The sequence below is a fragment of the Pinus tabuliformis genome, chromosome 6, assembly GCF_031772625.1.
Source record: "Pinus tabuliformis cultivar Carrire ecotype Pingquan chromosome 6, CPIR1, whole genome shotgun sequence".
Lineage (NCBI taxonomy): Eukaryota > Viridiplantae > Streptophyta > Pinopsida > Pinales > Pinaceae > Pinus > Pinus tabuliformis.
In genome coordinates, this window is record NC_142292.1 from 1,686,815,293 (window position 1) to 1,686,828,392 (window position 13,100).

The 13,100-nt window shown below is 39.8% G+C and overlaps 1 long non-coding RNA gene across 2 annotated transcripts in view; it reads right to left on the minus strand.

Moving 5' to 3' along the window:
- Positions 1-13,100, minus strand: part of LOC149265459 (uncharacterized) — a 72,182-nt gene that overhangs the window by 8,172 nt on the left and 50,910 nt on the right. Inside the window, exon 1 of one of the 2 annotated variants that reach the window (XR_016251300.1) lies at positions 2,843-2,923. The exons of the other annotated variant lie outside the window; for it this stretch is intronic. This is a non-coding gene — a long non-coding RNA (uncharacterized LOC149265459). Of the gene's footprint in view, positions 1-2,842; positions 2,924-13,100 lie in introns of those variants that run through there. 2 annotated transcript variants of the gene reach the window in all.

Below are 13,100 nucleotides of genomic sequence, written 5' to 3' on the forward strand. Positions count from 1 at the left end.
GTGTAATTAATGGACAGTTGATATTTAATCAACCCGCATGTACCTCTCTGCCTCTCCACGCACCACCTGTCCGCCTTGGGATTTGACAAAACCCTAACTCACTTGCCTTTACTCCAGATTATTCGCGGTCTTTCGGTCATTTGCGCTGTTTGTTGGGCTCTGTGGTTATGTTGGTGTTCGGCTCTGTGCATGAGCTCGGTTTCCTCTGCAACTTCTCGCCCTTTGTGACTCTGTCCCGGTGTTTGTTTTCTGTCTATGAATTCTGCCTCTCTCTGTAACACTCCGCTTTCTGTGACTCTGTTATGGCATTCAGTTCTGTTAATGGGTTCTGTTCAACACTTCAACTCCGTCTCGGTGGGAAGCTCACAGTTGCAGCTTCGTCTCTGGCTCCAAGTCATCGCTCAACTCCGTCGATTCAGGTAAGAAATTGTTGCATGCTATACATTTATGTTTCCAACTTGAACGCTCGCCTAACCCTTCACAGCTCCTCTGTGGTTAGGTTATCTCTGAGCTTTCAGCAGTTGATGGACCTGGTTACAACTGGTAAGGCCCTATCTCTTTCTTCTATTCTGCTTGTTCGGCTCTCATGGCTTATTCTCTTTTTCACAATCTTGCTTATGCCGCGGCCTAACGCTGTTTGTCACGGTGGTTGCAGGTAACCGGTTCCGTGGCCTTGCAGGGGATTCGACAGCTTGTCTTTTCGGGTAGCTCTGTTTCTATTTCTCCTCTTTCCGTGTCTTTTGGTCTGCACAAGATTTGTTTGCCATGGGTGTCTGTGTTTTGGTAATGAGTCAAGTAGTTAAGGGTTTCGACCCACACTGTAATCTTCAGAGGGTTTTCGTGGCAAATGTAAATAACTGTTACAGTCCTTTGCTCTCCGTCAATAGGTCATTCCACAGTCGTGCTTGTTTAATCGTATGAACCCTCGCTTACTCGGCCGTTGGCAATGTTATGTCTAGTTAAAGATTTTGTTCACACCGCAAATGTAATAATTGTTTTTTTGAAATTCGGCACGGTTGCTTACCTGTGGTTTGGGGCCGTGGCTCTTTCTGGCTTGACTGCTCGTTTTCTGTTGTTCTTCACTTGAATTCGCTTCGCTGGTTATGGGACGTCTGTATTTTGTAGTTACCCTGTCACTGTTTGACCTGCAGATTTTTATAATGAACAGAACTGTACGTATGCGTGCACTTGTCTCTCGACTTAATGAAATTTGATTGTAAAATGACTTTGCAATGAATGGATGTATTCAGTAGTTAGAAATAGAATGTTCTGTGCGTGGATGTTGTGTGGAATGCTGTCACGGTTCGCATTCAAAATAGATACATTTACAGGAATTTCTGTGGGTGCAAAATATATTTTGAGGACATTGAATCACAGACTGTAAGCTAGTTAGGATGCACTGAAAGAAATATATATGAAGGAAAAATAATTCTCTGTTGCTTCTCTTATTTCTATATCGTACTCCAGAACCCTTTACATGTATTTTCCTCCGCTTTTTATACCATAACTCAGTGGTTAGGTAACTGTTAGTTAGTTCCAGCTTATAGTTATCTGGCGGTTACTTCAGTTACATGGTTTGGCTATTTTGGGTTTACCTGTGCTTGCTGTCTCGCAACAGTTTGATGTCTACAGTAATTTATGGTCTGTTCCTAATTAGTCTAATAATCTTAATTCAAAATCTATACCAAGCCCTTAACATTTATAGTTAGGACCGGTTATTACAATGGTAACAGAAACAAATTAACAAGTCACTTAAACTAATCACTAAATGCTGTAGTCTGGTCCTTAAGAGCAAAAATGATAATAATGAAAAGACTAAGACAGTCTTGCTGTCCTTCTGTAGAAATTGTCACTTCTCCCAATCTTCTTCGGAAACCTGTTCTGCCACTTCTCGGCCTGTGCCCTGTCGACCAGATGCTCCTGCATCAATGAGTCAATCTTAATTTAGACCTATATTGATTGCTAATGGATTATATAATTCATTTTCATGAAAAGAGGGATAGCTGAAAGAAAATGGCCATCAAAATATTTAGTCCCATACCGTTCTTTGTGGATCAACATTTGCAAGGTGAAGAGCCTGCTTCATGGCCTCTTTTGAGGGCTTACAAATTATGGGTGCCTTCCGGGTTGTAGAGTTATGAGTGGGCATATCCAAGTCGTTATTGCTTTCAGTAATTTCTGAAGGAGGGTTAAGTGTCTCAAAGCATATTATGCCTTCAAAGTAATCATCCAACCCTAGCTTGTTAAGGACCTTTAACATGAACTTTTTCATTGTTTGTAAATATCTGTTTTACACAACAAAGTTACAAAAGGTTGAGAAGTATGTTTATATATTTCCAAATAAAACTACGACTTCATCATGTGTTATCATCATATAAAGAATTTGAAGGGATCCATATGATCTTACAATTTTCCTCTCAGGCATGCTTAATAACAAGTTCTTCAGCACAGGGTCTGGTTTAATCTTAAACTTAAAGACTACCGATAATTGGAGTTTCCTCTAACCAGAGACAAACGCTCCAAAGGGATTAGTCGAGTCGACCATTCCCTTATTCAATGAGGGTATGGATTATGCAGTGACAACAGTTTCAATAGTTGCACTTGCTAGTCTTGAACGCACAACATTTTTGGTGCTCTCTACATCTTTTTCTTCCCATATCTCAGGCAGGGCTTCTCTAATGTTGTTGTGAATACTTTCAAGGGAAAAACATGATTCCTTTGTTCGGACTGAAGTTCACACCTGATGATGACAGTGAACACCAATATTGAATTTGGAGAAGATTGGACCAATTAAACGATCTTACAAAAGCCTCATATCCCATTTAGAAAGATATAGTCTTACCAATACAGTTTGCAGGCCTACACGCTTTCCTGTGGCTATATTCCAGTGACTGTCATCTAATAAAATCTGCAAGGAAACACAATAGATTTAATAGCAACTCCTGCAATAGACACTTTTGAAATGACCTGCATACTGTAAAGAAAAATGGATGTTGTATGGTATGCCACAAGCCAGAAATGGCTGAAGTATGTGTTTCTAAAATTTCAAAAATAAACACATATAAATGTTATTCCACGAATTCCCTAAACTCGAGTACGCCCAGAATAGGTTTTGATTTTGCTTCTGATTGGTTAATATGAGTTAAGAGTTTATTTTTCTAAATACGTAAGTCACTCCAGATCCAGAAGCATAAGTATTTGTTAAAAGTATTTTTTTTTATGATCTGAAGAGTATGGTCTACTCAACATCCAGAGGTATAAGTATTTGTCAAGAGTTAAAGCCTAAGCTAGAGGTATAAGTATTTGTCAAGAGTTAAAGCCTAACTCCTTACTGTAAATCATCAGCAGAGTTAAAACTCAGCTTCTTACACACCATTATCAACCATTTATCACAGCAGATAATTCAAAATGGTATGGTTTTCTTGGTATATAGTGATAATTTCACCTACATTCCCAAATAACACAAGTGATAACTAATATTATTCATATTTCCAAAAAATAAATCTTTCTGATTTCTGAAGTATGATGTATGGATGTTTATGCTATGAGAAGGGCGATCAAGCTTCATAGTGTAAAGAAAAATGGATGTTGTATGGTATGCCACAAGCCAGAAATGGCTGAAGTATGTGTTTCTAAGATTTCAAAAATAAACACATATAAATGTTATTCCACGAATTCCCTAAACTCGAGTACGCCCAGAATAGGTTTTGATTTTGCTTCTGATGGGTTAATATGAGTTAAGAGTTTATTTTTCTAAATACGTAAGTCACTCCAGATCCAGAAGCATAAGTATTTGTTAAAAGTATTTTTTTTATGATCTGAAGAGTATGGTCTACTCAACATCCAGAGGTATGAGTATTTGTCAAGAGATAAAGCCTAACTCCTTACTGTAAATCATCAGCAGAGTTAAAACTCAGCTTCTTACACACCATTATCAACCATTTATCACAGCAGATAATTCAAAATGGTATGGTTTTCTTGGTATATAGTGATAATTTCACCTACATTCCCAAATAACACAAGTGATAACTAATATTATTCATATTTCCAAAAAATAAATCTTTCTGATTTCTGAAGTATGATGTATGGATGTTTATGCTATGAGAAGGGCGATCAAGCTTCATACTGTAAAGAAAAATGGATGTTGTATGGTATGCCACAAGCCAGAAATGGCTGAAGTATGTGTTTCTAAAATTTCATAAATAAACACATATAAATGTTATTCCACGAATTCCCTAAACTCGAGTACGCCCAGAATAGGTTTTGATTTTGCTTCTGATTGGTTAATATGAGTTAAGAGTTTATTTTTCTAAATACGTAAGTCACTCCAGATCCAGAAGCATAAGTATTTGTTAAAAGTATTTTTTTTTATGATCTGAAGAGTATGGTCTACTCAAAATCCAGAGGTATAAGTATTTGTCAAGAGCCAAGAACAAGAATTGAAATTGCATTAAAACAGTTGCCAAGAACAAGAATTGAAATTGCCTTAAAATCGTATGAAAACATAACAAAATTGTTTCGCTTAGCAAATAAAAATTGATTGATTCCATTGAAAGAACAAAATTGTTTCGCTTAGCAAATAAAAATTGATTGATTCCATTGAAAGAAAAAAGAATGACCTGAAGCGTTTCTTTAAAATGGAACTTTACAATTCTTCATGCTTTGTCCAAAGGAATCAGATTCCAAAATGTGTAAAAATCCTGTCAGGGCACAGCTTCTGAGATGTATACTTAACCCGCTCTCCAGCGACATTTTTTGCCATGAAATCGTTCCGATAAACTCAACATTTTGACCAACAAATTTTCCAGTCAAAAGTTGCCAATTTCCCAACCACGCTTGCACTTGAAATTAAGTTTATGACTTAAATTGATCCTCTCATGGCGGAAATGCATACCGCAAAACCAACAATTAAAAAGATGACGACGACCACCTAATATTCCAATGAAATATTATTCGGATTACTTTGGCACAAAAGCAATCTCCGTGGAAGTGCGCGTATCGACAGAAACAAACCTAAATGAGAAGAAACCCTAACAACACAATTTCAGGCCCTAGATAACAGAAATCCTCCCAAAAAAGAAGAATTCGAGCCCAGGATCGTCGAGACCGGGAATCTAAGAGAAGATCTATGGCCTAAATTATCGAAATTCGACAAAGACCGTTCAAAATTACGGTCGGCGACAATAAAATACTTGATTTCTAATAAACCCAGCCGATTAATCCTTCATAAGATGGCAAATTCCAGGGCTTTCGGCCCATTTACAGATAAATCAAAATCCACACTACATTTTCGGAACTATTCAAAGAAAAAACATGAGACCTTGAAGCTTTAGCTTTCTGTGCTTATCGTTGAGCTCCTTCGTGATGGAGGCCTTGTCGTTTGACACCATTTTCAGCGCAGAATGTGGAAGAATATATTATTTACACAATAAACCGGAGTAACAGAGGAAGAAATATCGGTATGTGGAATGGCGATTGGCACTCCGCGCTCTTCATTACCCCGACCGTCTCAGTGACATTTTTGATCGACGGTTCTGGTGTTTGTAATCGTCTAACATTTCATCGTACGGCGTCAGAGGAGGACACGTAGGCAAAATGGGGGATCGATCTCAGAGGGAAACGCTTGGCACAAAAGCAATCTCCGTGGAAGTGCGCGTATCGACAGAAACAAACCTAAATGAGAAGAAACCCTAACAACACAACTTCAGGCCCTAGATAACAGAAATCCTCCCAAAAAAGAAGAATTCGAGCCCAGGATCGTCGAGACCGGGAATCTAAGAGAAGATCTATGGCCTAAATTATCGAAATTCGACAAAGACCGTTCAAAATTACGGTCGGCGACAATAAAATACTTGATTTCTAATAAACCCAGCCGATTAATCCTTCATAAGATGGCAAATTCCAGGGCTTTCGGCCCATTTACAGATAAATCAAAATCCACACTACATTTTCGGAACTATTCAAAGAAAAAACATGAGACCTTGAAGCTTTAGCTTTCTGTGCTTATCGTTGAGCTCCTTCGTGACGGAGGCCTTGTCGTTTGACACCATTTTCAGCGCAGAATGTGGAAGAATATATTATTTACACAATAAACCGGAGTAACAGAGGAAGAAATATCGGTATGTGGAATGGCGATTGGCACTCCGCGCTCTTCATTACCCCGACCGTCTCAGTGACATTTTTGATCGACGGTTCTGGTGTTTGTAATCGTCTAACATTTCATCGTACGGCGTCAGAGGAGGACACGTAGGCAAAATGGGGGATCGATCTCAGAGGGAAACGCCTTACGGCGTAAAAACGGCTTATACCTCCATTTTGGACAATGGCGGTGAAATGGAGACCTCAGATGGAGAAATGGACAGCACCAATGCATCTGTGGCATTGAGAGGGGTTGAAAACATATGAAACTTGCCCAAATCAGACAAAATGCACTGTCGGTCACCTGAAAGCTCCCCTGCCTCGAACTGTGTGCTGAAAAATCCTCTCCCCCATACACTGTTGCATGCCTTGGGTCTTATAACACAATGTCACTTAACAATCGGAGTTGTTTTGTTTATAATAGAGATCGTTTAGATGGAAGGGTCGGTGGGCACAACAAACCCTTTAAAATAGTCTTTTTATCGTTTAAAACGATAATACAAAAAACCCGTCAAACACTAATAATTCCGACCAAAACCTTAAAAACCAGATCTCAAAGGTTATCAAATCGGGTTCATAGACCCGGTCCTATCCCCATATCACAATCGACACATCGCTCTGTCAATAGTCTCGTTAGCGGGGATTCGCCGATATCGGCATATCGCATTGGTCCTATCGGATCGACATCTCGCTCATACAATGGCCCGGGGTTCTGGTTCTGCCAATCACAATCGCAAGTCGGCTCTGCCCGGTTCCGACCGCTCCATCCCGATATCGCCAATTGCTTGCCCCAATTGTGATTTATTCGGAGATCGTTGATCGGGGGTTTCGTTGTGCCTCCTTAAGTCCGCGCCTTTGACTTCTCCGATTGTGATTTGACTTCTAAAGGCTTTAAGTCCATTTTTAAGAGAAAATGACTCATTTTCAAAGGAACTAAGGCAAACTCTTTCTGCCACAACTTCATCATCCGGAATCGAATTGGAGTGTCATTTGCACCGTTGGAATCAGGGAAACGCGCACTTCGATCTGATGTCAGGATACTTACTTTGCTGCCACTTAGAATTTTGAGATTTTCCATGCCACTGTGTCTAAAGATCCACCTGGATCAATCCTCCCCATTGAGGAGTTTTTGGACCACCAAAATCTTTCCTTAGTCAATTGGCAAGTGAGGGAATTGCTCCCTCACTCTTTCCTTTTCCAACCACTAGCCTTGTTGAGGTGCATTCCCTTGAAACCAACTCGAAGGTATTCCACATCTCCTTGACGTGAAGTCATGGTCCTTTTGTCAAGGATGATGTCTACAGGTAACTCATCGAGATATTCTGGTGAAAAATCATCGACTGTAGGAACTGTGCCCACCTCATCTGTTTCCATGATCAATGGTGGTTCATATAGCTTTAGGTTCTCTACATTCAATACTGAGTACATCTGCATATATACCGGTAAATCAAGACAAAAGGCATTGTTTTCAATGTTCTCCAATATGGTGAATGGACCATACCAGATGGGTCGTGACTTCTTCCCTTCTCCCTTCATCCTGTCCTTGTTGATGTGGAACCACACTTTTTCGCCCACTTGGAATTGGTGGTCGACTCGGTGTTTGTCATGTCAAGCCTTGTAACGGGCTTGACTTTTCTCTAGTTGCTCTTGTACTGCTTGGTGAATCAATTGTATTCGTTGAATGAACTGTTGAGCTTTGTCCCTATCATTACGTCCACTAGAGCCATCTTCCCTTCCAAAGACCATATCAAAAGGTTCCTTTGGCAGGTAACCAAACCATGTCTCAAATGGTGAACGCTGTGTAGGTGAATGCATTGCTCGATTGTAGGAATGTTGTACATATGGGAGATGCTCATCCCACAACTTGGGATGTTTCCCACAATAGCCTCGTAATAAGTGTACCACGGTACGGTTGACAACCTTTGTCTGTCCGTTAGTCTGCAGATGAAATGGCGTGCTTCTTTTCAATTTGGTTTCCATCATCTTCCACAAGCTGGTTCAGAACTCTCCAAGAAAGTGAGAGCCCCGATCTGATACAATCGATGTGGGTAATCCAAAATGGACCCAAACATGCTAAAAGAAAAGAGAAGCAGTCTGCTCTACAGTGATATGCTTTTTACAAGGCATAAGAATACACATCTTGCTAAAACGGTCAACGACGACATACAAATAGTCGTGACCCTCCCTAGACAAAGGCAAACCTCCTACAAAGTCCATTGACACACTTTCCCATGGGCAACTCGAAATAGGGAGTGGTGTGTAGAGCCCGAGTTTTCTATTAGAGGGCTTTGAAACAGAACACATCACACAACCCTTTATGTAGCGAGTCACAATGTTTTTCGTATGAGGCCAAAAACAAAATCTTTGTACGTGACATAAAGTCTTTTCGACACCAAAGTGTCCACACAGAAGAGAGGTGTGGGCCTCTCGAATTATATGTACTCTTTTGCCTGTGGAAATACACAATTTACCAAGGTGATACAACAGTTTCCCCTGCAAATGATAGTTGTCCACCTATGAACCATGGGTTAGTTTTGCATAAATCTCCTTAAATTCATCATCATTAGCATATTGTTCAACATAACTCTCAAAAGACAACGAAGCATTATGCAAAATAACTGAAGCAGAAATAGGAGGGCGAGATAGCATATCGGCCACTTTATTGCTAATGCCCTTCTTATACTTTATTACCATATGAAACTATTGAAGAAAACCCATCCACCTGAAATGACGAGATTGCTGCAACTTGGTTTGTGATTGAAGGTACTGCAAGGGTTGATGGTCTGTATGGATGATAGTCTCCTTGCCGATCAGGTAGTGTTTCCACTTTTTCACACTCTACACCAAGGCATAAAACTCCTTGTCATAAGTGGGATAGTTTATCACAACTTGAGAAAACTTCTCAGAATGGTAACAAATCAGCTTCTTTTGCTGCATCAGTACAGCTCCCATGGCATAATCGCTGGCATCTATTTCGATCTCGAATGGCTGTTGGAGATCTGGTAAGGCTAAGACTGGCACGGTGTTGATCTTTTCCTTCAATGTTTCGAAGGACTTCTGATGTCTTCCTCCCCATTGGAAGACCTGTTTCACACTTGTCAATGTGTGCAAAGGTGCTGCAATAACAGAGAAATTAACAATAAATCTCCTCCAATACTGGACTGCACCTAAAAAGCTGTAGACCTCGGTTACACTAGTAGGCTTAGGCCAATTTACAATTTCTTCAACTTTAGAAGGATCAATCTTTAACTGACCATGACCAACAATATGACCTAGGTAACCAAAAGAGGTTTTCCCGAACTCACACTTTGACAACTTTACATAGAGTTTTTCTTTTTTCAACACATCAAGCACTTTCTTTACATGGCATACATGTTCAACCCAACTCTTACTAAAGACAAGTATATCATCTAAATATACAAGAACAAATTCATCAATGAAAGGCCGAAAGAGATCATTCATAACCCTCATAAAAGTGGTTGGAGCATTGCAAATCCCGAATGGCATCACCATCCATTCGAACAGCCCCTGTTTGGTCTTGAAGATGGTTTTCCACACGTCCTACTCTGCAATTTGGAGCTGGTGATAACCACTGCGTAAATCCAATTTGGTGAAATAAACAACATTCTTTAATTGATCTAATAAGTCATCAATGCATGGAAGAGGGTGGCGATTTTTCACCGTGATCTTGTTTAATGTGTGGTAATCCACACACATCCTCCAAGTGTCATCTTTCTTTGGGACTAAGACAATTGGTGAACCACACGGAGAAGTGCTCGGCCTGATGACCCCTTGGTCCACCAATTCTTACCCCTGTTTCTTGATTTCCTCCATCTCAATGGTCGACATCCTGTACATGCCAATATTTGGCAAAGGAGCATCATGCTGCAAATGGATTTCATGTTGGATTTCCCTCTTCGGAGGTAATCCCTTCGGTCCTTGAAACATCTCATCATAATTAGAAATTAATTCAAATAATTTATGTTTATGTTCCTGATTGCAGCCCTAGAAAGCATCAGCTAATTCTGCCTCTTTTTCCCTTACAACCATAAGCATGCAACCCTTACTGGAATTCACCAGTCTTTTCATTTGTCTAGCACTTACAAGGCTGGCATTGATTTTATTTTGACGAGCCCTTACTATATATTCTACCCCCTCTTTTGTGATTTGATATTTGTTTTCATGACAGAAAAAGACTGCCTTTCTATCATACAGATATGGACTCCCTAACACCATGCCACAGATATCTAATGGGATTACATCCAGTTCTACTTCATCCACTAGCTTAGAAGCAATTAAAAATTTGACTTTACACTGCTTGGTTACATTTAGTTTTGCTTTATCATGTATCCATCCAAGCGGGTAAGGTTTCGGGTGTGGTTTTGTTTCTAAGCCGAGTTTCTTTACTAGGGATTCTGCGATTAAGTTTGCTTGGGATCCAGTATCAAACAGAGTTTCAACTTTAGTATGATTTACAACAACTCTGATATGAAACAGTTCAATTCTCTTTCGATCATTAGGAAGGGACTCATTTACAGAACTAGTGCCTTCATGTGATTCAGAATTAACATGAGGTGTGAGATTACCTTTTGTTCTCGTTGTTGTGATCAACGCTTCATCTCCCGAATCCGATCCAAGGTCTTGTTGTGCAGTTGACACTGTCTTCTGCTTCCCTTTTCCTCCATACTTCTTGGGATGCTCTTCTAGGTGTTTCTTCCAACAGTGATCGTCATCGTGGCCTTCCATTTTGTAGTGATTGCAATATGACCTTTCTCCTTATTTGGTTGTTGTCATCTTCTTCTCCTTTCCTTTCCATTTCGCTTTAGATTTTCCATTGGGAGGTTTGAACGGTGGTTTTTTGGAATGATTGTCTCTTTCATTTTTGCCCCTGTTCTCAATATGAATTGCCTTTACATTGGCTGCGTCAATAGTGGTTAGTTCAAACAACAACAATGAATACCTAATGTAGCTATGCAATGAGCCAATATACTTAGTTACAACTTCAGGTGTATCAAGTGCAATACCCAAATTCAGTGCTTGCTTTCTAAACTCCTATGTAAAACTATGAACATCCTGACCCTTGCCTTGTCTTAAATACTGCCAATTCATTAAAGCTTTTTGCTTGTATCCTAAGGGATAAAATTGTTCCTTTAACGCAGAAATAAAATCAGGCCATGAGGAAAAGAGGTTACCCACATTCTTACTGCGCTGCAATTTGCTCTCCCACCAAACGAGAGCGGTGTTGCTCAGCCATAGAGAGGCCAGCTGAATCTTTGCCTCATCCTCCATGATCTGCTGAATCCTATAGTAGACCTCAATCTGCCTAATCCAATTATTAAGCTTTTCTGCATTGCTTTCACCATTAAACATGGGAAGATCAAATTTAACATCTAATTTAAAGAAAGGCTTCTTAGATGCATCCTTTGAATTTCTACGATTATGGTGGTGAGAGGAAGGAGAACCTTCACTCCCAGAAGGAGAAGGAGGGGTTCTTCTCCACCATTCCCATGTTTTGAACCTTGTTCTTTTGGGTTTCTCTCTTCTGCTTTCTCCAACCTTAAAACCAACTGACTGATATTCTCTGCCATTGAATAGAAGGCCTTGCGGAAATTGCGCTCCTCTTCAATATGAGCTTGTTGATGCCCCAAAAATCGCTGCAACAACATTGGGGATAACCACCCGGTCCAGACCTTAGTACAGCTCCTTTTCCGTTTGGAATAGTGGCTCCGACTGGGGATAATGGGACCAGTTTCCCAAAAGTGGATAAACGGGATGAATGGATGATTTATTAACTAAGCTAGTGATGGGTGAATAACTAAATCTATTAACAAGAATACGAGAACTATGACCTATCCCGGGAACCTACTGAGCTTTAAAGTGTAGCGCTTGATGGTCTGTGTCTATGGACAGGCATATAGATGACTCCATCTAACAGACATGGATATTATTTCATTCAAGATTACTGTGCCTAAATAGTTAAGCAAAGCGATTAAAGCGATATTACTACACTCATCATTTATATCATCGACACATACATGATTAAAAGAAAAGCATACCATAAAACATCCAGTAGTGGAAGGAATATAGAACTGCTGTTAAAGCACATGCATATAATCAATAATAGCAAGGATAATCAAATAACAATTCACATAAAAGGAATGAATTCAGACATAGATAGAAATACCATATGAGCTGCTTTGACACTCCCAATATCAATCGCTACTTGTAATTCTTCGTTCAACGCAGAAACATTTTCCATACAAAGACAATAGTGCACAATTGCATAAAAAGCTTCCTTATCAAATTAAGAACAACTGGTCCAGTTTCATAAAAGAATATGACTGAAGCACAATAGTGCAACTTCAGCCTTTTAGTCAGGTACAAAACTTTACGACCCTTTTCAAAACAATGAAAGGGCCTATAAATACTTAATTAATCTACCTATCTATAAAATAGAAATCCTACTTAATTGGTATCAATAAATTTTGATCCTATTTCCTCAGCGATCTGGCAATCTGCAGCATGATTCATCAAGTAGGTTGCTTGCCTTTAAATCTGAGCTGACTTATCGCAAGCATTGGCTCTACTTCAGGTGGTTTGTTGAGGCGTGAGCTGAGGGCGGCATAGGTGGCATCCTGAATATTGGGGATAATATACCCGATTGCATCCGTTAGGCACTTGAGGGCGGCTCTCTGTGTGTGCGGCTTTACCAGGAAGAACCAATAGGTGTCCCATGTTAAACTGTTAATCCCAGTGATTAACCTCCCCTTTTCTTCTAGATCTGGATAACATGATTGCTCCAATGTTTTCATTGTTTTCAACTTTCCTGGTGTACATTGGGAAATCATGTTTGATAAGTAGAGAGTATTATTGACCAATTCAACTAAATTGCTAGAAGTTGATTTACATCTTGAAATTGCCATCTCTGCTTTCATTAACTGGGACTGCCATTCTGTGAAGAG